At 55.0% G+C, this 27518-nt stretch overlaps 1 protein-coding gene across 2 annotated transcripts in view; it reads right to left on the reverse strand.

Moving 5' to 3' along the window:
* The window catches only part of GNG7 (G protein subunit gamma 7), a 153645-nt gene that overhangs the window by 13874 nt on the left and 112253 nt on the right, over positions 1–27518 (reverse strand). The window contains exons 1-2 of one of the 2 annotated variants that reach the window (XM_073803518.1): positions 20850–20886; positions 17771–17859 (exon numbers count right to left, since the gene is read on the reverse strand). The gene's annotated coding sequence lies outside the window, so the exon portion shown is untranslated. Of the gene's footprint in view, positions 1–17770; positions 17860–20849; positions 20887–27518 lie in introns of those variants that run through there. The other variant, XM_033854874.2, reaches the window with a different exon arrangement.

The raw sequence follows: 27518 nt of genomic DNA on the forward strand, positions 1-27518 counted from the left end.
AAACTAAGATCCCTCAAGCTGCTTGGCCTGGCCAGAAAAAAAAAAAAAAAAAAAGAATTTCTTAGCATCCAACAACCTCTGTGGCTGGGAGAAGTCACACGGGGCCAGAGTTTCAGAGTTTCCCTCAAACTCAACCAAGAACACATTTGAAGGAGAAAAGAGCACAGCCCTGGGGGGAGAGAGGGGGAGGCAGAGCCCCTGTGGAAAGTGGCAGACCTGCATTCTGTCCCAGCTCCCAAAGCTGTGTGGTTTGGGGAAAGTTACCTCCCCCCTCTGAGCTCCAGTGAGCTCTGCTCAATGCTCAGAGTGACACTCCCTCTCGGCGCAGGGCCTGGCCAACCTCCAGGTCCGCAAGTTCCTATGTTGGGGGACGGGGGCCCCAGAGGCTGGCAGCCACGGGGAGGGCCCTCCTTCAGGAACTTGTGGCAACTGCCACATAAACACAGCGGCGGGGGAGGAGGGACGAGAGATGAGGTGCCTGGACCTCCTCTGCACAGTGAGTGTGCACTGGCCAGTTTGCTGGAAGCTACTAGGAAATCTCCCTGCCCTCGGACTTTGCTGGCCCCGCAGTGGCCACACCACTCATCTGCCCAGGGGCCGGGTGGGGCAGGGCGTCACAAAGCCCACCTGGCCTGGGGGAAAGCGGGGCAGATCTGAAGGGGATTGTATTAAAACTAGGAGTGGAGGGACTTCCCTAGTGGAGTGGTGGTTAAGAATCCGCCTGCCAATGCAGGGGACACGGGTTTGAGCCCTGGTCCGGGAAGATACCACGTGCCGAGGAGCAACTAAGCCCGTGCGACACAACTACTGAGCCTGTGCTCTAGAGCCCGCGAGCCACAACTACTGAGCCCACGTGCCACAACTACCAAGCCCGCAAGTCACAACTACTGAAGCCGGCATGCCTAGAGCCCGTGCTCTTCAACAAGAGAAGCCACTGCAATGAGAAGCCCGCACATCACAACGAAGAGTAGCCCCCGCTCACCACAACTAGAGAAAGCCCATGCACAGCAACAAAGACCCTACACAGGCAAAAATACATAAATAAATAAATTAATTTAAAAAAAAAAGCTGAGCATGGATCCTCTTCTGTCGTTCTGTGGCTCTAAGATCACGCTGATCTACTGATACATTCATGGCCTCCTCCTCAGCCACCTGGACTTTGGACTAAAACCTCTATCTGGGGCTTCCCTGGTGGCGCAGTGGTTGAGAATTCACCTGCCAGTGCAGGGGACACGGGTTTGAGCCCTGGTCCGGGAGGATCCCACGTGCCGCGGAGCAGCTGAGCCCGTGCACCACGGCTGCTGAGCCCGCGTGCCTGGAGCCTGTGCTCTGCAGCGGAAGGCGCCACCTCAATGAGAAGTCCACGCACCCCAACGAGGAGCGGCCCCCGCTCGCCACAGCTGGAGAGGGCCTGCACGCATCAACGAAGACCCAGCGCAGCCAAAAATAAATAAATAAATAAAAAACAAAACAACAACCAAAAAACCCTCTATCTGCAGATTTCACTCCAATGACGGTGGGCCAGCTCGTGTGGACGCTCTCCTGACGAGGGCAACTAGCAAAGCTTCATGGAATAGAGAAGCTTGAAGGGACTGGAGGACTGGAGGACTTCACTATTAAGATAGTGAAGATTTCCATCCAGGATCTGGGGAGGATGGAAACCCAGGAGTCTGGCTTTGGGGCTGCTTTTTACTGGGGTGGAGGGTTTGCTAAGAGGCCAAGTGGCTATTGCCCTCACAAGGCTAGGGGCTCAGAGGTTGAGATCCAGGGCCTCCTAAGGGGAGAGAGATTGGGGAACTCCTCCTTGGTATGAGCTAGGACAAAAGAGCCCTGCCTTCTAAGAAAAGGGTCCACAGGAAGCAGACAGGCCCTCACAGTGACTGTAGCTGAGTTCTGAATAACCTCAGTTCCCGATACTGGATTGAGGTGAACTTAGATTGCTAGCAGCCCTAGATGCTGGACAGAAGTAAAAACGAACCCTTTCTGGTGGAAAACAACATCATCTTAGGCTTCAAATTATTTCTACAAACAAGTCAGCAGTCACAATGTCTAGCACACAATCAGAAATGACCAGGCACAGAAGAAGACAGGACCACATGAACAAAAATCAGCAGAAATAACAGACTATACAAACAGGCTCCCAGGGGTTCGATACACTGGAATTGACAGACTTTAAAATAACTATATTAATTATGTTAAATATGTGAGGTTGGAATTTTGGCAGCGAATTGGAAACTAAAGAAAAAGACTGAACGGATGTGTTGGAAACTGACAATATCTGAAACGAACACAATGGAAGAAGCAGTATCATTAAAGATAACTAAAGAGAAAATTAGTGAACTAGAAGATAGGAAATATCCAGAATGAAGCATGGACCACATGAGACAAGGTATAAGACACAGAGGATGCAGTAAGTTCTGACACACGTGTAATTGGAGCTCTGGAAGGAGGAGAGAGAGAAAGGGGCAGAAGCAATCTTGGAAGAGATAGTGATGGATAATTTCCTAAAACTGATTAAAAAAAAAAAAAGGACTCTAAGCCACAGATTCAAGAAGCCCTAGAACCTCAGGCAGGAAAAACATTTTAGAAATTGACAGAGAAATGACCAATGAGCACCTGAAAATGTGCTCAATGATTAGTCATCAGGGCAAGTATAAATGAAAACCATCGTGGGAGACTGCTTCACAGCCCTTAGAGTTGGCAAAAATCTAAAAGACCGACAATACCATGTATTGGGGAGGATGTACAAACATCAGAATTTTCACACGTTACTGATGGCAGCATAGGATAGTACAACCACCCTGGAAAGTGGGTTAGCAGACTCTTATAAGGCTAAACACATACTTAACCCATGACCCAGCAATTCCACTCCTAGGAATTTACCCAAGATACATAAAAACATATTTCCACAAAAGGACTTGTACAAGATGTTCATACACCTGTATTTGTAACAGCAAAAATTGGAAGTAACCCAAATGCCTGCCAACAGGAGGATGGATAAACAAACTGCGGTAATTCATACCATGGAATACTACTGCACAAGGGAAAGAAGAACCTACTGACAGATGAAGCCACATGTGGGACTCTCAAAGGGTGAAAGAAGACAGACATTAGAGGTGTTCTCTATCTCAACTGAGGTGCTAGTGTACACAGGTGTATAGACTTGTCAAAATTCATCAAACTACATATGTAAGCTCTGTTCATTTTACTGAAAAGGAATTATACCTTAATAAAGTCACTTAATTACAAAACAAACAAACATAATCTGCCTGAGGAATAAGGACCAACAATTTCATGGATCCAGTGAAAATTCTAGACCTGGTGAAAATCAACTTCAAGAATTAGAGTAAAAATGAGACTTCCCTGGTGGCCCAGTGGTTGAGAATCCAATGCAGGGGATGCAGGTTTGATCCCTGGTCGTGGAGCTAAGATCCCACATGCCGCGAGGTAACTAAGCCCAAGTGCCACAACTAAAGAGCCCGTGTGCCACAACTAAGACCTGATACAACCAAAAATAATTAATTAAAAAAAAAAAGAATTAGGGTAAAATAAAGACATTTTCAGACAAACAGGAAGACTGTCTCCAGATGACCTGCCTTATTAAAGGTAAAATAAAAAGATATTAGAGAAAAATGACCTCAGATAGAAGGCGGGAAATGTAAGAAGATGCAAAAAACAAAACAAAACCAAAATGTTGAAGAAGGGAAAGAACTTGATAAAATAATTCTAAAGTCCCCATGGAAAAATAAACAGGAAGTGAACAGCCCTGAAAACACACAAGAATCACAAGAGCCATTAGTTCGATATTTACCTCCACCTAGTCCATCAACAGAAGATGCTCTAAGGTTCTGCCTTGAACATTGTATGATGCTAGTTTAAATTATGCTATTTTGGTTACTGGGTTTCAGGGATTGGAGTCCTCAGTACTAATTCAGGAGGTCACTCATTTGAACTGTGTGATTTTTACACACAGAAAAAAAAAATAAAGTCGGTATCTGAAAAAACATGTATACTTCTCCATCTGCTGCAACTGGTCCAAGGCCAGAGTGATGGGGGACCAGGCCAGCTGTCCCTGGAGACTTCTCCTTGGTCCAGCCCTCAGCAGCCCCAGGCAGACTCCTGTGCCCTCCCCCCATCCCCAGCCAGGGGCGTCCACCCACCTCCTCCATCCCTCCTCCTAACAGCCAGAGTGACTTCTGAAAATGCACCTGAGTCTGTCCCTGCCCTACTCAGAAACCACCTGGGGCCCCTGCGGCCTCACAAACCAAGTACAAAGTCAAAGCTTGTCACTCACTTCCCTCTGCCAGGAATTCTTCCCCCACCCCCTATCCTGCCTGCTATGGATCGAATATTTTGCCCCCCACCCCCCCAAATGCATGTTGAAGCCCTGTTCGGTATCAAGAGGTGGGGCCTTTGGGAGGTGCCTAGGTCTTGAGGGTGGGGCCCTCGTGAATGGGATTGGGGCCCTCATAAGGGGCTGAAGGGACCAGACTTCTCCTTTTCCACCATCTGACTCCATTCTCTGGGTGTGGGTGCTCCCAAGGTAATGCAACGTGCCATCCTGGGCCTCCCTGTGTGGGTTCACATCTTGTGTGGGGACCTGCGTTACATCCAGGTGATTGGTACACCTGTCTGCCTGTCTCTCCCAAGGCCTGGCGGTTCCTTGGGGACTGGGTTGATGTCTTTCTCTCAGGATGTCTTTCTCAGAAATATCTTTTACCCTGGCCCCCTGGGTAAAAGTGTGACTTCTTTATCACAGTGCGACTTCTCTGCTTAAAACCATCCCAGGGTGAAATTTTAAAGAGAAACAAGACATTTCCCATCAATGGAATCACACCCTGTGTGTCCTTCTGTGTCTGGCTTCTCTCACTGAGCATCGTGTTCTCAAGGTCCATCCACGTTGTAGTGAGTGTCAGTGCTTCGCTCCTTTTCACGAGTAATATTTCATCGTGTGTACGGAATAACATTTTTAAGCAAACTTTTTTTTAAGCAAACATTTTTTAAAAGAAAAGGAAGATAAAGAAAAGCCCTCATCTTGCTGTTGTTGAAGGGTAGCCATATATTTTCCTAATCAGGAGGAAAGTGGAAAATGGGAAAAATCAGTGGTTTGTTTGACTTGGACTAAGAAATATATAGGCTGTGTGTCTTTGGCTTGTGGACAAGAGCACTGGAGTGCCAAGCTTCATGTGTACTCTGCAGGTGACGGAGTGCATTCATAGTCTCTGTTACCGGGGAGGACCACGATGTCGGGCATCGTGAAGGGACTTCTGTGCCCATTTTTTACAGATGAGGAGACTGAGGCTTGAAGACGTTCGTATGTTAATAACCTTCCCGAGACCACGCAGCGGGTGGAGGTCGGGCCAGGGTTTGAATCTAATTCCCAAACCAGGGCTCACTGGGAGACCAGATCTAGGGGCAGTCGGGTGGGTCCCAGCACATAGCTCTGTCCCCCTTGCACCCAGAGGCAAGCTTCAGAGGGTGAGGGGCACGGTCTCTGCATCCTCCATGGCCCAGTGCCTTTGGCGAAGGGTTTAGACATACAGTGGTCCCAGGGCTGAGGGCCTCCACACACGAGGGATGGTGCCAGGACCCTCACACGGCTTTTTGCTTTGGAGAAAGACTGGGGCAGAACGCTGGGGACATCGACAACACTGGGGCAGGCCTGTGCGGCCACCAGGGTCAGAGAAAACCCCGAGTGAGATGAAACAGCAGACTCCCAGCGTTGCGCCTCCCGTCTGGTGGTTTGTAAGTGACTCGGGCTCTCGAAGTCCTGGACGCTTTTCCCCAAGGACTTGAGCAGACTGTCCTGCCAGCTTACGACAGGGCTGCACGTGTGGGCCTGGGAGACCTTTGCATCATCACCTCTGCACCCCGCAGAGGACCCCCCCCCCCCAGGCCTTCTCAAGATACGTTTCTGTCCCCTTGCTCCTGGTGACGTGGGCTTGGTGTTTCCTGGCGGCCGAGCCTGCTTCCTTCCACCTGGGCGAGTCAGACGGAGTAACGGGCGCTCTCTAAGGCGGCAGGACGGGCCCGGATGCAGGACCTCTAAGATGTCTTTTAGCCTCTGTGTCTTGCCAAGATACTTGGCGTGACTGTGTCCAGATCACTCATGGCTGCGGGGCGGGGGGGAATGTGTGGCAGATAGGTACCCGAGACATCGTTGGGCGTGGGTGGGCTGAGCCTCGTGTCCTCATGGGCAAAGCCAAGAAGGAGACAGCAGGCCTGGGGGGCCCCAGCCCCTGCCGGAACCCTGGAGCTCCGAGCCCTGAGCAGCGGGGCTCAGGGGAAAGTGGATCAGACACACACCCTGGGCATCTAGGGAAGCCCCAACCTGCCGGGCGTGTCTCTGGCAGGCAGACTTAGAGGCCGGAGAGAGCAGACGTGCCCCCCTGCTCAGCCTGTGATGCCATCTCCACCCTCAGAGGTGTTTTCCAGCTGCACAGGAAGCAGTGACAGCAAGACACAAAAATGCCAGCGATCCCTGTGAATTCCACACATAGCTCTCATAGCTGGGAAGAGTGCCACTCCCAGCCCACTCGATAAACTGACACCCGAGCCGCCAAGGCTGCTTTCTTACCAGAAGAGAAAGAATGGGATGCCACAGAGGCTTCTGAGAAAGTTGGCTGGTTGGGCTGCGTAAAGGGAAAAGAATGTGAAAAATGCGGCTGGCGAGGTGAGCAGGGCCTTTGAGGAGCGGCTCCTGGTTCTGGTGGCCCAAGAGGCGGTGCAGCCAGGGGGCCACTGGGGACCCCTCCCTGGCCGAGGGGTCTGCCTGTGGCAGGCGGATACCCAGGCACAGTCCCGGCCCGGCTCTCAGTTCTGTGCACTGAACGTGGACCCGCAGCCCTGGGGGCTCAGGGTGAGACGAACTGCTCCCCTGGGAGCTGCGGCCGCCACTTCCAGAAGCAGTACGAGCCCATAGGCCTGGGATGAGGTGGGTTGGGAGGCCCTGGCTCTCAGAGACAGAGTGTCCCTCAAAGGCCACGTAATGTCCTGAGGAGGACAGACTAGTTCAGGGTCTGTCCCCCAGGCACTGCTGACACTGGTACCGTCCTGAGCAGCATTTCTGCCCCCACCCACTTGATGCCAGAAGCCCCCCAGTCATGACCACCACAGGTGTCCCCAGACATGGCCCCGTGTCCCCGGGGGGGGGGGAGGACCGCCCCCTCAGTTTCGAAGTACTGGGTCAGAACCCCTCACAGCAATGCTTCTGCCCTGAATTTTACAGTTAAAGACAATAAGGAGAATCACGGGAAACAGGAATGAGGGTTTCCTTTTTGTTGTGTGGTGTTGGTTTCAGGGCCCATCCTGAGTCAGGGCTAACGCGCTTGATCTCACCTGTGGCCTGGAGTCACCCCCCTAGGCCATGCACAGGAGGGCCTACGTCCTCTGGGGGGCCCACTTGCAATGACAAGGCATTTGTCACACCCGACCTTCACCAGCAATCTAGCAAGGGATCCTTGGGGCTGTACCCACATCTACGATGACCCCCAGTGACCTTGTACAATACCCTCCCCTAGAGTGTGGGCAGGACCCGAGGATAGGAAGGGATTTAGCTCTGGGCCGGGCCGTGTCGTGTGGCACAGGTGACAGAGAGGGGGTACCCTTGGTGGGCCTGCTCTAATCAGGGGAGTGAGTGTGAAAGGGATTCCATGCAAGGGAGACCCTGTGTTGCTGGCTTTGAAGCTGGAGATGGCCAGGTGGCAAGAAATGGGGGTGGCTGCAAGAGTGGGGGGGACCGCGCTGCTATACCTGCAAGGAACCAAATTCTGGAACAATCTGAATGAGCTCCAGATGAGGCATTTCGACTGCAGCCTGGTGAGACCCTGAGCAGAGAGGGCAGCCACACCATGGCCCGACTGCTGACCTCCAGAACTGAGAGCTGGAAGCTGCTGGGTCTGTGATAGCTTGTTACGCAGCACGGATAGCTGATACAATGGCCAGGGGAGGCCTGAGTGGGGTCTCCTGACTGTTGGGCTGGCTTCTTCCCAGCACTCTACATGCTAGACGCTGGCCATGGGGCCGGGGACAATTCCAGCTGGCACCCACTCCTTCCGCTGAGCATGGACAGGGCACTCATTCTCTTTGTTAACAGCCCTGAGACGCAGGTAAAGCATTAAAGCCAGAGGAGTTTCTGGCAGCTTCTCCATTAGCAGCCAACCTGCTCCCCGTGGTTCCTGCTCCCTGGGACATGAGTGCCACATGCATTTCATCCCCTGACGGCACAGGAAGTTGGCCTCAGTGAATCTCAGCTCAGAGAAAGCCTGCTGCTTCCAAGCGTTCTGAAACCCTCCTCTATAGCCTCCTCATCCAGGCGGATGGGGCTTGTGTGGCCGGCGAGCTGGGTGAGTCAGAGCCCCAAGAAGGTGGTCTTGCAGAGGGAGGGGGGCAGCTGGCAGCGGGAGCCTGCGTCCCTGGCCTCGTCCCCAGCCCACGGAGCTCTGCTCTCGGGAGGGGAGGGGAAGAGAGGGGAGGCAGGCGGAGGGCAGTAATTCCTTGTCCTCAGAGAGAACAGAAACAGCCTTCATTTTGCTTTAAAACTTCCGGAACCGGTAGCTTTACAGCTCACCAAGCTTCTGAATTCCTTCCTCCCAGGGCCCGGCAGCCTGACCCCCATCCCCACCTGCCATTAAACAGGAAGGTAACAAAACAACCCCCCGCCCCAAAACACAAACCTCCAGCGAGATTCGACAGGAGTACAAATGAGACGCGGGTGAGAAAGCAGGCTCTCCCCCACCCCGGGGATAACCGCCCCCCGGTACACGGTGTTCAGAAGAAGAGGAGGCGGGCTGCTGTGCTGAAAGAGGAAAATCAATCCCAAAGCAAAACAGAAAGGCATGAGGTTTGAGAGAACAGTCTCTGGGCTTCTTTGAACAAGCTGCCCTCCTGCAGGGCCCGGGGAGCTGGCTGACCGAGGGCTGTGCCCACGTGCAGGTTGATTACCGTGCACGTCTTACACACCTACTGTGTGCACGAGGCCTCGGACCTGCACGCCTCCAGGGGGTACCCTTGCGTCACAGTCCATGGCATGGAAGCCCCTGGAACAGGGGGTCTCCATCAGGGTCGATGTCGAGGGCATCTGTGGTTGTCACGACTGGGGGGCTCCTGGTATTGAGGGGGTGGGACCAGGGAGGCTGCTCCACACCCCACTGTGCCAGGGACGCCGCACCCCCCAGAGAATGACCCAGCTCTGACGTCAGCAGTGCCGAGGTGGAAAGACCTGCCCTAGACCCTACAGAAACGTGCACACACCATTAGAAAGTCAGAGGGAGGGGCAGGTGCCTCGCGGTGTCCCCAGCATCCGGGATGCGGTGGCCTCCTGGCCTCGCCCCTGGCTCCAAGAGGGGTCACAGACAGAGGGGACCTGCGGAGGGCCACGGGTGCCACACTGGCATTTGGACTTTACTACGAGTGAGGAGACAAAACCTCTTTGAACCCCCCAACAACCAGGAGCCGAGCAGGCATCCCCGCACCGCCCCCCCCCCCAAGCCAGGGCTGGCTCTGGGCTCCGGGATCCGGGCCTCCCTGCTGGGCCCGAGATTCTCCAGGGTCGAGGTCACCCTGGCCTGGCGTGGGGAGGGCTGGCCACGTGATGGCTTCTGTGACCTTGGGCATCATGACCTTTGGTGGGACATGGGGGCCGCAAAAGACCAGCTGGGTCTTTGCCAGGCAGATGCTTCCCAGCAGAAGGCTTGCCCCACCCCCCCCTCCAAGACCAGCGTCTTGTGACTCCCTGTCAGCCGGTCCTTTTATGCACAGGCTAAATCGGGTCCCTTGGCAGCTATATTTAGAAAAGGCTAGAAAAAGGGGAATGAATGAGGTGCCCACAAGCGAGGGAAAAACAGAGCTGCAGGGCAAACGGCCACCCTTGGCCCAAGCCGGGAGGTGGGCGGACAATGACAGAGGGTGACGGTGTGGCTAATGCGGGAGCAGAAGAAAGGGCCCTCTCTGTGCACCCGGAGGATGACTGCAGTCATGTGAGGGTGTGCAAGCCAGGCACTGGGCTGGGCCAGCACGCCAAGCGCCCGTGGAGGGTGTCACCCCCATTCTCGGCTTCCCGGCACTGAGGAAATGCTGTCACCCTGGCCCCGTGAGGGTGCAGCTTGGAGCCAAAGGGCAGGAGGCTGGGAGAGAGGGGAGGGCAGGTCCAGGCCTTCCCACCTGAGCCTGGACAAACTCCTACACATTCTGCAAAACCCCATGAAGTGTCACCCTCTCTGAGAAGCCCCTGGTCTGCTGTCCGCGCACAAGGCTGCACCAGAACCCCTTCTTGGGGTATACACAGCTCCCTGGACATTCCTTGGCATTGCACTTCCTGTGGCTGCTGTCACAAATTGCCACAAATTTGGTGGCTTAAAAACATACACATTGATTATCTCACGGTTCTGCAGGTCAGAAGTCTGACTAGGTCCTCTGGGTCAAAATCTACACGTGGGCAGGGCTGGTTCCTCCAGAGGCTCCAGGGCAGCATCTGTTCCCGCCTTTTCCAGCTTCTAGAGGCGCCGCATCCCTGGCTCGCGGCCCCTCCTGCATCCTCACAGCCAGCAGCGCGGCATCTCCCGTCTCTCTCTGCCTCTGACCCTCCCGCCTCCCTCTTTTTTTTTTTTTTTTGCGGTACTCGGGCCTCTCACTGTTGTGGCCTCTCCCATTGCGGAGCACAGGCTCTGGACGCGCAGGCTCAGCGGCCATGGCTCACGGGCCCAGCCGCTCCGCGACATGTGGCATCTTCCCGGACCAGGGCACGAACCCATGTCCCCTGCATCGGCAGGCGGACTCTCAACCACTGCGCCACCAGGGAAGCCCCCGCCTCCCTCTTATAAGGACCCTGGGATGACGCTAGGCCCCCCAGGGAATCCAGGGTCATCCCCATCTCAGCTGCCTTAACTTAACCCTGCCTGCAAAGTCCCCTCTGCCATGTGAAGTGACACATCCACAGGTCCCGGGACTAGGACAGGGACATCTTTGGGGTCCGTGGCTGAAGCTGGGCACCAAAGGACCATCTGGATGGAAGGGACTGGTGGCTGCAGTGCAGGGCATTTACCAAGGAGGCTCCTTCCAGGAACTCACTCTGTCCCCAGGGCCAATCTCTGTCCCAGGACAGGCCTCCAGGATCAGGCTGCCAGGGGCAGAGCACTGGCCGCACCTGAAGTCCGTAGTGGATGCCACTCGCGGGCACGTGCCCAGGATGGCCCACCCTGCAGAGTGGGGATGGCCTGCCCGGGGCACACGTGCTGCTGCGGACGGACCTCGGGCCCGGGTCATGGCCTCTGGCTCTTTGCTCTGGGTTCTGGGTTGACGGCCAACACCCAGGGCATTGAAGCCTCAACACCCCAGCATCAGAATGACCAGTGGTTACTGAGCAGGTTACTCCACCTCTGATGTGGTTGGAAAGTGCCGGAACCAAACAGACCCACAGAGGCTCTCCCTAAGGGCTAGCTGTAGTTAGGGACATTTTTCATGTTTAAAAAAAAAAAAAAAGGGCCAATGGTGAGATTACTCGAACGGTTTCAGAGATGTGCCTGTGTGAGGCGCCAGGCTCTAGAACAAGGGGTCTCACCGGGGCGCTCCTGCCCCCAGGGGACACGGGGGATGTCTAGAGACATCTCTGGTCTTCCCTCTGGGGGGCTCCCGGCATCGAGTGGGTGGGGTCAGGGACGCTGCTCCACATCCCGCAGCGCCCAGGACGGCCCCCCACGGAGAATGGCTGGGCTACGGCAGCAGTGCTGGGTGGACTGGGGGTCAGGGGGAGACCCCTTGACGAATGGGCTAGGAGTGTGCCTGCCTGGGAGCCTCTTTGCTGTGAAATACATACATTATTTTGGTCCCGCCGGGTTCACTTGAGAAGCCCGGGTGGGCTGAGGCCACCAACGTGGCTCCTGGGCACCTCCTCCGGGCCCGCCATGCATCCTCAGTGTCCAAACTCCCGAGGGGACCCAGGTGCCCATGAGGTGCGGACACAGGGGCTTGGGGTCAAAGCTCAGGCTGCCCGGCACTAAAACAAAGCATTAGGACATCTGGACGGAACCCCCTACTCGGGTGCTGACCCTTGTGTGTCTTGGCTGGAAGCTTGACCTTCAAACGCAGCACCCGGGGGGGTGGGGCAGAGAAGCAGCAGTCTTGGTCTGGGATGCAAATTTCGGCCCCAACGGAGGTGTTGCTGGGCTGTGTTCTCATCTGGGGACACGGCTGGGGAGCACCGCGGAACCTTCCAGAGAGGGCCAATCACAGCTACCCCATTGACAGCCCAGCGTCCAAGGAGCCCCAGTGAGCAGGAGGGAGGGAAGGAGGGATCTCGGGGCCCAGGTACCCACAGGAGGCAGCAGGGGTGCAGGGACCAGCACTGGGTCTGTAGAACGCGCCTGGCGAGAGGGAGTTAATCTCGGCTTCCCGGCGGTCTCTGCCCCAAGACGAGGTTTCGATGACCTGCGTGGAATTTCTAACAATGAGATGAAGTGTCTGGTTCTGTTCACATTGACATCCCGTTTCTCGCCTGTCCAAATTCCATGACGCCTTTTCTCGTTAATGCAGAAATGCGGCCAAGTGCAGGGCTGCCCAGGAAGCGCTGAGGTCTCCTGCGGCTCTCACTGGAAAGGGGAACCGTGGCTGCCTTGGGGCTGGGTGCCCAGCTCTCAGGGTCTCTGCAGGACTTGGGAGAGGTGGCTTGGGCCGCACTGCACACAGGAAGTGGAGAAGGTGCACAGAAGGCACGGACGTGACCTCATGGGATCCTCAGGGACTGGTGCAGGGCAGCCAGTGGGTGTGTTCTCAGAGAAGGCCAGGCAGAGCTGCTCGGACTTCTGCCCTCGCCCCTAGAGACCCTCCTTGCTGGCCTGATGAGGCAGGCGACTGTGTTTAAGAAGTGCACGTGGGGGGCTTCCCTGGTGGCTCAGTGGTTGGGAATCCGCCTGCCAATGCAGGGGACACGGGTTCAAGCCCTGGTCCGGGAAGATCCCACATGCTGTGGAGCAACTAGGCGCGAGCGCCACAACTACTGAGCCTGTGCTCTAGAGCCCGCAAGCCACAACTACTGAGACTGCGTGCCACAACTACTGAAGCCTGTGCCCCCAGAGCCTGTGTTCCACAACAGGAGAAGGCACCACAGTGAGAGGCCCACGCACCGCAGCGAAGTGTAGCCCCCACTCGCCGCAACTAGAGAAAGCCCGCGCGCAGCAATGAGGACCCAACGCAGCCATAAATAAATAAATCAATAAATCTATTTAAAAAGATAAAAAAAGTGCACATGGGGACTTCCCTGGTGGTCCAGCGGGTAAGACTCTGCCCTCCCAAGGCCAGGGGCCCAGGTTCAATCCCTGGTCAGGGAACTAGATCCTGAATGCCCCAAGTGGGAGTCCACATGCTGCAACTAAAGGGTCCTGCATGCCGCAACGAGGATCCCACATGCTGCAACTAAGAGCTGGCACAGCCAAATAAACAAATAAAAATAAATCTAAAAAAAAAAGTGCATGTGGCCAGGAGCGGTGGGTGACCCCTAGGAGCTGTCGACAGTCCTGCAGCTGCAGGCCACAAATTCTGCCAACACCCCGAGGGACCCTGGAGCAGATTCTCCCCCAGTCAAGCCTCTGGGTAAGAATGAAGCCCAGTTGGCACCTGGATGGTGGCCTGCTGGGACCCTGAGCAGAGGACCCCGTTAGGCTGTGCCTGGACCCCTGACTCACTGTGAGATGATAAGTGGGTGGAGCTTGGGGGTATTTGTCATGCAGCATCGCTAACTAATACAGCAGAGAAGCACAACCTGCAGAGAGGACCCAGGTCCGGAGGAGATGGAAGGGGATGTGGCCTGATGTGGCCTGTCGACGTTCCCTCATTTTTTCCTACGATGTCATGTCAGTTGGGCCTGCCACTCCTAAATTAATCTATGTGACTGTAAAAATAATACAAATAGAAAATACAAAACTAACATAAAAAAAATAATAACGTCTCCCTCCTGACCCCAAAGCCTTTGACTGAAATGACTGCCCTAGGAAGGTACCGCTGTGTGTCCTGCTTTGAGAAGCCAGTCCCAGGCCGTGGCCAACTGTGACTCCCAAGGTTGTGGCGGGGAAGGAACCACACCAGTGAAGAGAGAAGTTTGCTGATCCATCAATTCCAAGCCAAAGAGCCATGTTGAAAGAAAACCGTTCGTCACTCCTTGCTGCCTTTTAAAACAAATCACCTGGAACCCTGCTGCGAAAGTCCAGGATTTCCCACCTGGGAAATCACAGCCCTGCCTCCTCCCTTGCTGTCTGTCCCGCCAGCACTCCCTGCAGATGTGCTGGAGGGTCTCACTTGCACCCAGATGGGTACCGCACCAGGCACGGCGGGGATGGGGGCTCTGTCATGCCAAGCACCTGCTGGGACCGAGCCCGGCACGACTAGAATTCTGTTCCTGTGTTTCACCGCTCACGCCTGCCCTGCGGAACATTTCCCAACGTCTGTCCCCGTTACCCCGGCGTAGCCACGAGATGCTGGGGACACGGGAAAGAAAACAAATCGCTGTGATTCAGCAGCTCTGACGGCCCACCCCCGACCCCTCAGCATGCTCTGTGCTTCCTCCTCTTTTCCCTGTTGACAGCTTTGCTGAGACAGAAAGTCAGAAAACAAACAGTTCACCACTGAAAGTGTTCACTCACTCAATGGTTTTCTGGTATATTACATTATTAAATTTTAAGGATTGTAAAAATATATATATGTGACATAACATTTGCTATTTTAACCATTTTTAAGTGTACAATTCAGTGGCATTTAGTGCATTCACGTTACTGTGCAACCATCACCTCTTTCTGATTCCAGAACATTCCATCACCCCAAAAAGAAGCCCCATCCCCATCAGCAGTTACTCCCACCCCCTCCCCAGCCCCTGACAACCACTAACCACCAACTCTCTGTGTCTGTGGATCTGCCTGTTCTGGACATTTCCAATCAATGGAATCACACACTGTGTATCCTGTGTCTGGCTTCTCTCACTGAGCATCGTGTTCTCAGGGTCCGTCCACGTGGTAGTGAGTGTCAGGGCTGCACCTTCCCCTTTTCGTGACTGAGTGATGCTCCCGTGTGGGGAGGGACACGGTGGGTGTATCCATCATCTACTGATGGACAGTGGGGTTGTGTCCACCTTCGGCTGCTGTGAATCGTGCTGCTGTGCACATTTCTGTACAAATATCTGAGCTTGTAGCTTTTCACTGAACTCCCACTTCTGGCCTTATCCTGACTCTCAGGGAAAGTGGCGATGGCCCCCGAGGGCTCTGAGGGGTCCTATCCAGGTGGGCAAGGGGCCATGTAGCCTGGGAGACTATGCGATGGTTAATTTTACATGTCAGCTTGGCTGGGCCATAGGATGCCCAGATATGTGTGGAGACTTCTTTACCATTTTTTCATTGCATTATACGGCCAAGAAAATTCTGATAATTCTAGTCTCTGTTCAGCAGGAAACTGGTCAAATGACATCTTTTATTTTTTTTAAACTAAATTTGTTTATTTAATTATTTATTTTTTGGCTACACACGGGCTTTCTCTACTTGCAGCAAGCGGGGGCTACTCTTCGTTGAGGTGTGTGGGCTTCTCATTGCAGTGGCTTCTCTTGTTGTGGAGCACGGGATCTAGGCACGCAGGCTTCAGTAGTTACGGCACGTGGGCTAAGTAGTTGTGGCGCACGGGCTTAGTTGCTCCACGGCATGTGGGATCTTCTGGGACCAGGGCTCGAACCCGCGTCCCCTGCATTGGCAGGCGGATTCTTAACCACTGCACCACCAGGGAAGTCCCATCTTTTTGTCTCTAAGAGAAAAGTTGGCAAAATCACCACTGCTCAAATTCTCCCAAACCCAATAATTGGAAAAGAGATGAACTGTGCTGAGTTTATCTTTGAATTAAAGAATTCAACCAAGCAGAATTCCATTTCCTCAGAACACATCACCAATACAAACCTGGTGGGTGGGTGGATGGGAGGGAACTTGGGCTTGCGGTCAATAGACCTGGTGCCAAGTTGTGACTTTGTCATTAACAAATTTAAAAAAGAAAAAAGACTGGGACTTCCTTGGTGGTCCAGTGGTTAAGAATCCGTCTTCAGGGCTTCCCTGGTGGCGCAGTGGTTAAGAATCCGCCTGCCGATGCAAGGGACACGGGTTCGAGCCCTGGTCCGGGAAGATCCCACATGCCGCGGAGCAACTAAGTCCATGCGCCACAACTACTGAGTCTGCGCTCTAGAGCCCGTGAGCCACAACTACTGAGCCTGTGAGCCACAGCTACTGAAGCCTGCGTGCCTAGAGCCCATGCTCTGCAACAAGAGAAGCCCGCTGGCCGCAACTAGAGAAAAACCCTCACGCAGCAATGAAGACCCAATGCAGCCAAAAATAAATAAATAAATAAAATAAATGAAATAAAAAAAAAAAAGCGTCTTCCAATGCAGGGGACACTGGTTCAATCCCTGGTCAGGGAACTAAGATCCCACATGCCGCGGGGCAACTAAGCCTGCATGCCACAACTACAGAGCCCACTCGCCACAATTAGATTGAAGCCCGTGAGGCACAACGAAAGATCCTGAGTGCCGCAACTAAGACCCGATGCAGCCAATAAATAAATAAATAAATATTTAAGTAAATAAAATAAAATAAAAAATAGAACCTGGTCTTTAAAAGAAAAGTAAAAAGGGGCTTCCCTGGTGGCACAGTGGTTGAGAGTCCACCTGCCAATGCAGGGGACACGGGTTCGTGCCCCGGTCCGGGAAGATCCCACATGCCGCAGAGCGGCTGGGCCCATGAACCATGGCCGCTGGGCCTGCGCATCCGGAGCCTGTGCTCCGCAACCGGAGAGGCCACAGCAGTGAGAGGCCCGCATACCTCAAAAAAAAAAAAAAAAAAAAGTAAAAAGACTATGGGATGGTTAATTTTACGTGTCAATTTGGCTGGGCCACGAGATGCCCAGATATGCCTGTGGCCAGTTGTTCTTTTGGATACTTCTGTGAGGGTGTCTCTGGATGAGACTGCGGGGCATGCGGAGGTGGAGGGCCTCTCCTGAGCGGAAGGGAATTCTCCAGTGACTGCCTTTGGCGTCGGCTCTTGGGTCTCCACCCTGCAGCCTCCACAATCAATTCCTTAAAATAACTCTCTCTGTGTACACACATCCTGTTGGTTCTGTTTCTCTGGAGAACCCTGACTAATACGGACTGCCAGGTGCCTTGTGGGTGGAGAGAAAGGAGCTGGAACCCTGGCCCCATGGTCCACCAGCCTGGGGCCTTGTTGAGTCTCCCTGCTGCTAAGCCTCAGTTTCCTCACCTATAAAATGGGGATGAGAAAACCCGCTCCCCAAGGCTTCTACCAGGACAAAATGAGACCAAGCAGCCGGGTCTGGCTCACAGGAGGCACCTGACAGACACCAGCCGGGCTGCCGAGTGGGGTCTGCAGTGGGGGATGAGGAAGTGGTGGGGGGGCCGTCAGCAGTGGGCCGGCCAGGTGCCTGGGAGTGGGCTGGGGCCCGGGTGGAGCCGGCCGAAGTCATGGGCTGGAGCTTGGTGTCCTCCCCGCTGGCAGGTGCTGTAGTGTGTGGGCCTAACCCTGCGGCACGAGGCCACGCGGCCGCGGTCCCAGCCGCTCTCCTGACACCTGAGCCTGGCGGAGGGTGGCTCTGCTGTGATCCCTGTACACATGTGTGTCCCCGGGGACCAGAAGCAACTGAGCACTGGCCTCCCTATCAGGAAAAGGGGCTGCGGACCTGGGGTCCACTGATGGAGAGTGTGAAAAGACCAAGATGAGGGTATCTGGTGACCACTGGGGAGTACCTGCGTTTCAAGTCATCATCTTTGTCACCGCCGTTCTCGCCAGCCGGGCTGGGGTGAGGATGGCAAGGCAACCGCCCCAGGCACAGAATCTAAGGGGCACCGAAAAGTCGGTCACCGTGATCACATACTTTCATGCAATATTTTTTTTAAGAAGTCAAAATGAATGCAAAATATCCATGATGAATCACATGTCAAGGTTTTCATTAGGGACAGGATCTGATGGGGCTGGGATTAGGGCAGAGCAATCCCCTCTTTATTATTATTATTTTTTTGATGGTACGCGGGCCTCTCACTGTTGTGGCCTTTCCCGTTGCGGAGCACAGGCTCCGGACGCGCAGGCTCAGCGGCCATGGCTCACGGGCCCAGCCGCTCCGCGGCATGTGGGATCTTCCCAGACCGGGGCACGAACCCATGTCCCCTGCATCGGCAGGCGGACTCTCAACCACTGCGCCACCAGGGAAGCCCAGCAATCCCCTCTTTAATTGAAATTCTAATCTTCGGAGTTCCCTGGCAGTTCAGTGGTTAGGACTCTGAGCTTCCACTGCAGGGGGCGAGGGTTCGATCCCTGGTTGGGGAGCCAAGATCCCACAAGCCGTGTGGCACGGCCAAAAAAATAAATTTTTTTAAATCTTGACCATGGATTTTTTGGGGGGCATTCATTTTGACTTTTAGGACATATTGCTATGTTAAGATACAGCATAGCGATGACTGCATTTTTCAATGCCCCCTTAAGTTCTGCGCTCGGGGCGGGTGCCCGGCTTTCCTCACCCTGGGCCGGCTCTGCCTGGGCCGCTTGCAGGCCACACAAAGCAGAGAGGTGTGGCATCCTCAGGGGCAAAAGGGCCCGAGGAGTGCAGGCAGGAGGGAGGTGAGCCTCCACGTGTGAGCACTACAGTTAACGAGGAGCCCTGCGTCGGCCAGGCCTGCGTCAGCGTCTGCAGTCCTCCTTAGGCCCCCTGGGAGTTCTCATCCCCATCTCGCAGGTATGGGACGTGAAATGAGCGCTCCAAGCCACACCCTGGGCTGCGGCAGGGACCCGGGTCCCAGGGACTCAGCCGGGCCGCCACCCCGATCAGCGGCCACCGCTCAAAGCCCTTTGGGACTCAGGGAGCGAGCACCCCGTGCCTGGAAGCATGAAAGCCTGGGCTGAGGGTGCTGGCGGGGGTGGTTGCTGGAGACTCTGACCCTGCTCAGGCGTGGCTGACACGGGGGCTCGGGGCCGAAGGGGGGGCATTAGCTCTGCTCATGGAGCCGCGTGGGGGCTGCAGATGAAAGCCTGTCTCCCCTACCGGGGCCGCTGCTGGGGGTGGGGGGGCCCAGGGCGGCACTGGCCAAACCAGAGGCCTTGAGGGGAAGCCCCGAAGGAAGATCCTAGAGGGAGGGAGAGCACACAGTCCCTCAGAGACGGGGAGGGAGCCCCAGCGCCCTCTGGCTTCTCTGTGGCCCAGGGCGCTGCCATCCCAGTGCCATGGGCACTGGGTACCCTCTGGGACCTCCTGGCTGCAAAGGGCACACAGAGCCAGGAGGGCTGTGGGCTAAAGTGCGTCCCCAAAGACACATTCAAGTCCTAAGTCCTGATACCTGGGGCCTCATTTGGAAATAGGGTCACTGCAGATGTAACTAGTTAAGATGAGATTGTACTGGGGTGGGGTGGGGCCCTAAACGCAGTGACTGGTGTCTGCACGAGAACGGGACATGCGCACACACGGGGGAGGCCATGTGAAGAGGAGGCAGCGGCTGGGGGGATGCAGCCACAAGCCAAGGCCTCCAGGGATGCTGGAAACCACCAGAGGCCAGAAGAGGCAGGGAGGACCCTCCCCGGAGCCTGTGTGTGTGGGGGGGGTCTGCCGCACCTGGATCTCGGACTTCCGGCCTCCGGAACCGCGTGAGGACGCGTTTCTGCAGTTGCAAGCCCCCCAGTCGGTGGTACTTTGTGATGGCGGCCCCAGCGAGCGACTTCAGGGGATTCTGTCTCAGCCTCTGCTCTAGCCACCTCCACCCCGGACCCCCAAACCTCACAGCCGATCAAGCCCCGTGTCCTCGGGCCTCACACCCCACCCCCCTCCAGCTGTATGAAGCAGGCGTTCAGAGAGGCTCAGGGACGAAGCAGTGAAGCCGGGGGTCCAGAGCGAAGAGCCCCCCGCCTCAAACCAGCCCTCCCTCCATGTTCTCAGCTAGCCCCACGAAGGGTCCCAAGAGAATCCCATTTCAGCCATACTCCCAACAACGTCCAGTCACCGAGAAAGGCGTCCCGATGCCCTTTCCTTCCCAGAGCGGTCACGGAACCCGTGGAAATTAAACCACACGCGCTCAGACGAGCAGTGGGGCTGAGGAGAAGGTGGAAAGCGCCTGGCCTGAGAACGCGACCTGCTGAAACCTGAGGGATGCGGGCGCTGGGGGCAGGGAGTGACAGCTGCAGAGGGCGCATCGGGGAAGGTCCCAGATCCACGACCCGACTTGACACCTGAAGGAACGAGGACAGGAAGGGCAAGCGAAACCCAAAGCCCACAGGAGGAAGGAAATGACAGAGCCGGAGATAAATGAAACAGACCAGAGAAACCAGAGGGCGGCCTGAGAAACTGAAACTGGTCCTTTGAGAAGAGGGGCGATCCTGGCCTTTAGCCAGACTGATGGGGAGAAAAAGGGGGAAGACGCCGGGGGACCAGAGCCAGGCGTGACCACTGAGCTCCTGGAAGTGGGAAGGGCTGTAGGAGGGTGCTGGGGACCAAGGTTGCCAGCGGATTAGGTCATCTACACGAAATGGACCACTTCCTGGAAAGGCGCACATTTCCAACCTGCTGGACGGCCCCCTTCGCAAACTGCCGGCACCACGCTTGGGAAGTCACAGCGTGTTATTTCCTCTGCAGGGAGATGAAAGGAACCCGCCCAGACACGGCAGAGCCTCTCAGAGGTGGACCTGGGATTTGAACTCGGGTTTCCTGGCTGGGAGCCCAGAGCTCGTTTCACGGTGACACAATTCCCAGTGTGTCATGTGCGCACGAAACACTCTGGCTTGTTTGTTCCTTTGCTCAAAAACAAGGGATTCCAAGCTCGTGAAGTAAGAGAAAACGCTACATACCTTTTTCAGTTTTTCCAAGAAGCAGCACTGTTTGACCCTGTTTAGAGAGAGAGAGAGGAAAAAAAAAAAATCACGGTTAAATATTTTTAACGTAATTAGCTCCAGCTTTTCTCAGAGAGATACTTGGCTGTCACTGAAAATGTGGCATTTGGTTTGGAACCGGCCGTGTCCTCCAGAGAAGGAACGGGGGTGCCTCTGGAGATTTCCCTCTATTCTTTACACCGATCCATTCAGGAGAGACAACTGTGTTTCTCTGGGGAGGGGGGAGTTGAGTTTTTGTCTGGAACTTGTATTATTCCATCTCAGGACACGGGGACCCCAAGCCTTGAAATGGAACCGAGCCTTGATGTGTCACGCTTGGGGTTTTTCCACGTCTGGTTTTCGGTTTTGATGGAAGCCACTTGCCGGGGCCAAAAAGGGAGAGGTGGAAAAAGCGATCTCGGGGCAAAGCAATTAACCCCGGGTGGAAGAGGTGACAGGTATACGGGGCCAGGAAGGCGAGGGATCTGAGGCTGGCCGCCTGGGGCCAGGAGGTCACCGGGAAAGTATGGAAGTCCCCGTGATCGGACCCCGGGGGCGGGGTGGGCTCTGGTACTTTGGAGCCGCTGGCCTTCCGGGGGATGGGACCCACTGCTCCAAGCGGAACCCTGGACGGAGTCCAGTCTCTTTCTGATGATTGATGCACACAGCAATGAGGGGCCCTGGGGCCGCCACGTCCAGCTGTCAGGGTGACCCTGAGGCTGGACGCCAGCCTCCACCCCACTCTCCACACTGCAGCGCCTGGGGAGGCACCCACCAAGGCCAGGAGGGAGAGGTGAGCGGTAACTCCGTCCCCTCCAGGCGGCCAGCACCAGCCTCCCGTTTGTGGCTACGGAGGCCTGTCCTCTGCTGCGGGGCTACGCGTCCTGCTCGGCCAGAAGGATGCCTCAGCCTCTGCTCCGGGGGCAGGGACCCCCGGCAGCTGCCGGGCCACTGACCACAGTTCACAAGCCAGCAGCTTGACCACCCTCGAGCTCTAGGCAGGCCCTTGCTTGGGGCCCATTCCACTGTGGGCTTGCTGTGGGGAGGTCAACAGAAGCCCCTGCCCAGCGCAGGCCAGGCTTCCTGAGCTGCGGGGCCTGCCTCGGGCGAGGCTGTTTCCCTCCAGGTCCCCTTCGGTCTCGGAGAGCCGGCCCCTCTTCCTTCACAAACATTAGCTCTTTCCACAAACCTACAGGGGTTTTTTCCACCTACACAAAGGGACATGCTGCTGCTGCTGCCACTCCAGGGCCAGCGCCGAGGGCCACCGAGCCTTTCTCAGTGGCCCTGGGCCCCAGGGGGCTGGCATCAGAGACCACGGGGCAGGGGGGAGACCCAGCCGAGTCTCAGCCACAGGAAGGAGCTGGCTGGGGCAGTTTCACTATTTCTTTTGGCCACACCGCGTGGCACGCGGGATCTTAGTTCCCTGACGAGGGATCGAACCTTCACCCCCTGCCGTGGAAGCTCGGAGTCCTAACCACTGGGCCTCCAGGGAAGTCCCTGGGGCAGCTTTCTCTAAAGCAGGGCTTCTGCCCCCCGGCACTGTTGACATCGGCGCGTCCTGGGCACCGTGGGGTGTGAAGCAGTGTCCCTGACCCCCACCCCCTCGATGCCAGCAGCCCCCCAGTCCTGATAGCCACAGATGTCCCCAGACAGGGCCCAGTGTCCTCTGGAGGCAGAGTCACCCCCAGGTGAGACCCCTGTCTTAAGGAAGTGCTGGGTGAGACACACAGACACAGAGTAAGGCATCTGGCAGGGGGCGCTCCTGCCCCGGTCCCTTGAGGCGGGGGAACCCCAGCTCCTGCTAAAGGTCAACACTGGGCTCCCGGGGCTTAGAGGGGGAGACACACCTCTGCTGGGCTGAGTGTGCTGGGGCACCGGGGTGTCGGGGCGCCTCAGGACCAGCCCATGCTCCCGGCGAGGGCTGGGCCCGCCTGCTGTGTGGATGCCAGCAGGCCTGCGTGGGAACGGGCCACGGGAGGTGTTCTATAGGGTCAAGCCTCGATACCTTCAGATTCTGTACTTGGGAATTCACCTACTCGCTAGATTGTAACCCCCAGATTGATACTTGGGGGTGGGTGTGTGCAGTCATTAGAGGACACGGGCAGAGCAGTGAAACATTCGAGTCACCGACAACCATCTTCCCAGCTGAAGTGGAACCGGGTGGTAACCAGGGTCCTTTTCACCATTTAGGGCTACGTTTTGGGCATTTTGGGGATTTTGGCGGGTGACTCTGCCTCTAAAATGGCCCCCCGGTGTAGAGCCGAAGTGCTTGCTGGCCGGTGTCCCACGTGCAGGAGGACGGTGACGTGCTCACGGGGACAGTGTGCGTGTGTTAGATGAGCTTTGTTCAGGCCAGGGTTACAGCCCCGCCGTGAATGAATCAACAACTGCTATCAGACTAGGCGCCTTTAAACAGAAACGCACATCACACGAGTGTGCGTGGGAATCGGGCGTGACAATGGGGTGACGGAGGCTCACGGGATCCTGGCCCTGTGTGTCCCCAGGAGCGGTGGTGCGGTGTTCACTAATTCAGCGTTTGCGGCGACTTTATGGCCCAGAACCGCTGCCAATGACAAGAATCAACTGTATACATATTTTCTCTTCTTTATGACCATGAAAGGAACACAACTGCATTTTCCCAAATCTAGAAATCACATGAAATAACAAAAAATCATCCATAATCCCACCGCCTGGATTTTTCACGGCATATACACATACCCGTCCGTTTTTACAAATTCAGGTCCTACATGCCATTTGATCACCTGCCTTTACAATTTTTCTTAATTTGCTTACTGTCTATCACATTGTGAGGGGAACCACTCTTTTCCCATGCCATCACAAATTCTTCTGATTTTGGAATGATTTTAGATGGACAGAAAAGTGACAAAAACAGCACAGAGAGTTTGCACGTGCCCTCAGCCAGCTCCTCTTAAGGTCGGCATCTCATCAAAATGAAGAAATGGACCCAGGCGCCTTACTCTGAATTCAACTCCAGGCTTTATCTGGGTTTCACCATTACTCCACCCCATCAAACAATGTCTGTTCTGTTCCGGGGTCCCGTCCAGGATACTAATGCTGCATTTACCAACAGGACCTTTGTGGATGTACCAAAATCTATGATTAGTAGTAGTACTATGTATATCTATTCTTGCCCATTATTGGATGTTTGGGTTGTTTCTGATTCTTTCCTCTTCTTAAATCATTGTACCATGAGAATCAGTGCACATGAGGCAAATATCAAAGCACAGGGAATTCTGTGTGTGCCTCTCTCTTTTTTTTTTTTTTTTTTTTTTTGCGGTACGCGGGCCTCTCACTGTCGTGGCCTCTCCCGTTGTGGAGCACAGACTCCGGACGCGCAGGCTCAGCGGCCATGGCTCACGGGCCCAGCCGCTCCGCGGCATGTGGGATCTTCCCGGACCGGGGCACGAACCCGTGTCCCCTGCATCGGCAGGTGGACTCCCAACCACTGCGTCACCAGGGAAGCCCCTGAGGATGAATTCTTATGTGTAAACCCTGAGTTTAAAGGTAGAGAGGACTTGATCCACCTTCCAACTTGACCTTCAAAAAGACTGCAGGGCTTCCCTGGTGGCACAGTGGTTGACAGTAGGACATGTAGGACATGCCTACAGAAGAGTGTACAGTTTGCTCACGTACAGACCATGCATTTAAAAAGTGTGTGCACCTGAGTCACCATGACCTGCATCAAGACGTAGAACATTTCCAAGACCCCCGAAGGCATCCCAGGGCCTCCTCCTGCAGTGAATCACTATTCCGATGGAATGATTTATTTTTATTATCATCATTTTCATGATCATGGTCATCCTGACTTTCACTCGTGAGGATGGGAAAGAGGGTACAGATTCCGATTGCAGGATGAGCTGTTTAGGTGAGAAGAACTTCCTAGAAGATTTTAGAATGTTCTAGAAGACAGCCAGCCAGCATCTGCTCAGAGGGGGTGAGGAGTCGGTCTTTCTGGCCCAGCTGAGGTGCAGGGAGGGGATTTTGAGCGAGCTCCGGCCCTGGCTCGGGGCGTTGGTCTGGACGTCGGCCCACTGGCTCTCTGAACCCTGATGCCCTGTCTGTAACATAAGGACCCACGGCACCGCTCTCGGGGTCATGGTGATGACGAAATGAGACAAAGACGGTGCCCAGCACTGCAGGAGGTGCGAACTAAGGCAACGATGATAAAAATAACCCGACAGATATGACACGTGATACACGGGCACACCTCGTTTTATCGCGCTTCACGGATATCGCGTTCTTTACAAATTGCAGGTTTGGGGCAACACGTTCCCGCAAGGAATAAAGAGTGTGCTGAGTCCAAAGAAACGGGTTTGGAGATGGAAGAATCTCCTCCTGGTGAGGATGCTGGGGAGACTGTTGAAATGACAACAAAGGACTGAGGATAGGACATAGACTTAGCTGACAAAGGGTTTGAGGGCATCGACTCCAACTGTGAAGGACGTTCTCCTGCGGGTAAAATGCCTTCAAACCGTATCGGACGCTACGGGGAAACCGTTCATGAAAGGAAGAGGCCACCGATTCGGCAGACTTCATTCTTACCTCATTTTAAGAAATGGCCACGGCCGCCCTGTCCACAGCATGGGGGCAGGACCTGCCACCAGCAAAAAGGTTATGACTCGCTGAAGGCTCAGATGATGGTTAGCGGGGTTTTTTTTTTTAGCAATAAAATATTTCTTTAATGATATTTTTTTATTTTTAAATTTTTTGGCCGCATCACACGTCAGGTGGATCTTAGTTCCCCGACCAGGGATGGAACCTGGGCCCCCTGCACTGAAAGCACGGAGTCTTAACCACTGGACCGCCAGGGAAGTCCCCAAAGTATTTTTTAACTGAACGAAACCCGAATTATTAGATGTAGCAGCTGTGGCTCCAGGATCAAGGGCTGAGTGGCCTGGGTCGAGTGGAAAGGCCTTGGGTCCTGGGCTGACACGGGTACAGCTGAGGAGGCCTGGATCCCTAGGTCCCTTCTGATTTTATCCTCATTTCCTGGAGGGCGGAGCCTGGGTGGGGGGATGGGGCTGGGCTGGGGTCATCACACTCGCTGAGTGTTTATTATGGGTCAGAAGTTGAATTTCCCTTCTTTCTCCTGAGAAAGGTGTTAACGGCTGCTTTGCAGACCCGCCTGGCAGGGTCCCTGGTGCTTCTGGAGATGCATGCAGCTCCGTGGCTCACCCATGAGACAGAGGGAGGAAAATTCCAGAACCTCTGACTCTGTGCTTTTTCATTAGCAAGGCCCTGCTTTACATGCAGGACATGGGGGAGGTCTTCACGTGCGTGCGTGCGTGTGTGTGTGTGTGTGTGTGTGTGTGTGTGTGTAGTTGGGGGAGTGGGTCACTAGGGCAGGGGTCTCTCCTAGGGTAGTTCTGCCCCCAGGGGACACTGGGCGGTGCCTGGGGACATCTGTGGTTGGTACTCTGGGGGGCTCCTGGCATCGAGTGGATGGGGGCAGGGACGCTGCTCCACACCCCGCAGTGCCCAGGACGGCCCCCCCAGAGGATGCCCGGCTGATGTCAGCAGGGCTGGATGCGGGGGGGGTCGGTGGGGGACCGAATCCTGTTCTCTGCACAACCCTGTCCTTGCCCAGGACTCCCGGCTCCACCTCTGGGTGCCTTTGCCCAAGCTCTTGTCCTTGCTGGTCTCAGCTCAGCTGTTCAACTGCCAAGGGCTTCTCCGAGAAGGATTCAAAAATAGATCATCTACTTTTTTTTTTTTTTTTTTAAATCTCAGAGATGCCTGAGAGCACAGCGCCCGGCAGAGGAAGCCGCCTAGGCAGTGAAAGAAACCAGAAGTGCTTCTTGTTGATTTTCACCAGCTCTTCTGGGGAGACTGTAGGGTAATCCCCTTCCTCAGGCACTTCTCTTAGAAGTTACTCTGCATTCTGCTTCTCAGAAGGAAACTGGGCTCCCGGGCAAGCACTCATGCCCTCCACCCACTCGGGGCTTTGAAGCAAAAATCCGACGGATTTGGAAGGTTCACATCAGACCAGGTACCCTGGGGGCCCGCGATGCCCCTGAGCAGCTGCCATGGCCCCCTTGTGCCCTCAGCCAGTCCTTGGCCCAAAAGGGGGGGCCCAGCTTGTCACAGCTGCAGGGAGACACACCTACAGCTGATTTTTTTTTAAATGACCAATAAACATTATATATATTTTTTCAGTTGAAAGCTATCCTCACCTTCAGTATTTACGACAGGGATTCTCTCCATCGGCCCTGCTGACGTTGGGGCCCCGGGTCACTCTGTGGGGGGCTGTCCCGGGCACTGTGGGGGGCTCAGCAGCATCCCTGCTCCCACCCCCTCGATGCCAGGAGCCCCCCAGTCATGAAAACCACAGATGTCCCGAGACATGGCCCAGTGTCCCCTGGGGGGCAGAGCTCCACTGAGCAAAGTTCCTGCTCTAGGATTATTGAGTTAACGTCTTTAAATCCCTTCAGTGGATGCATTTCAAGTAAGAATTTTTATTTCATTTCATTTCATTTGCTGTGCCGCACAGCTTTTGGGATCTTAGCTCCCCGACCAGGGATAGAACCCGTGCCCCCTGCAGTGGAAGCTTGGAGTCCTAACCACTGGACCGCCAGGGAATTCCCTCAAGTAGGAATTTTTAATACAACTGTTTACTCTCAACTTACT

This window comes from Tursiops truncatus, chromosome 3, assembly GCF_011762595.2.
Source record: "Tursiops truncatus isolate mTurTru1 chromosome 3, mTurTru1.mat.Y, whole genome shotgun sequence".
In the NCBI taxonomy this organism is placed as follows: Eukaryota; Metazoa; Chordata; class Mammalia; order Artiodactyla; family Delphinidae; genus Tursiops; species Tursiops truncatus.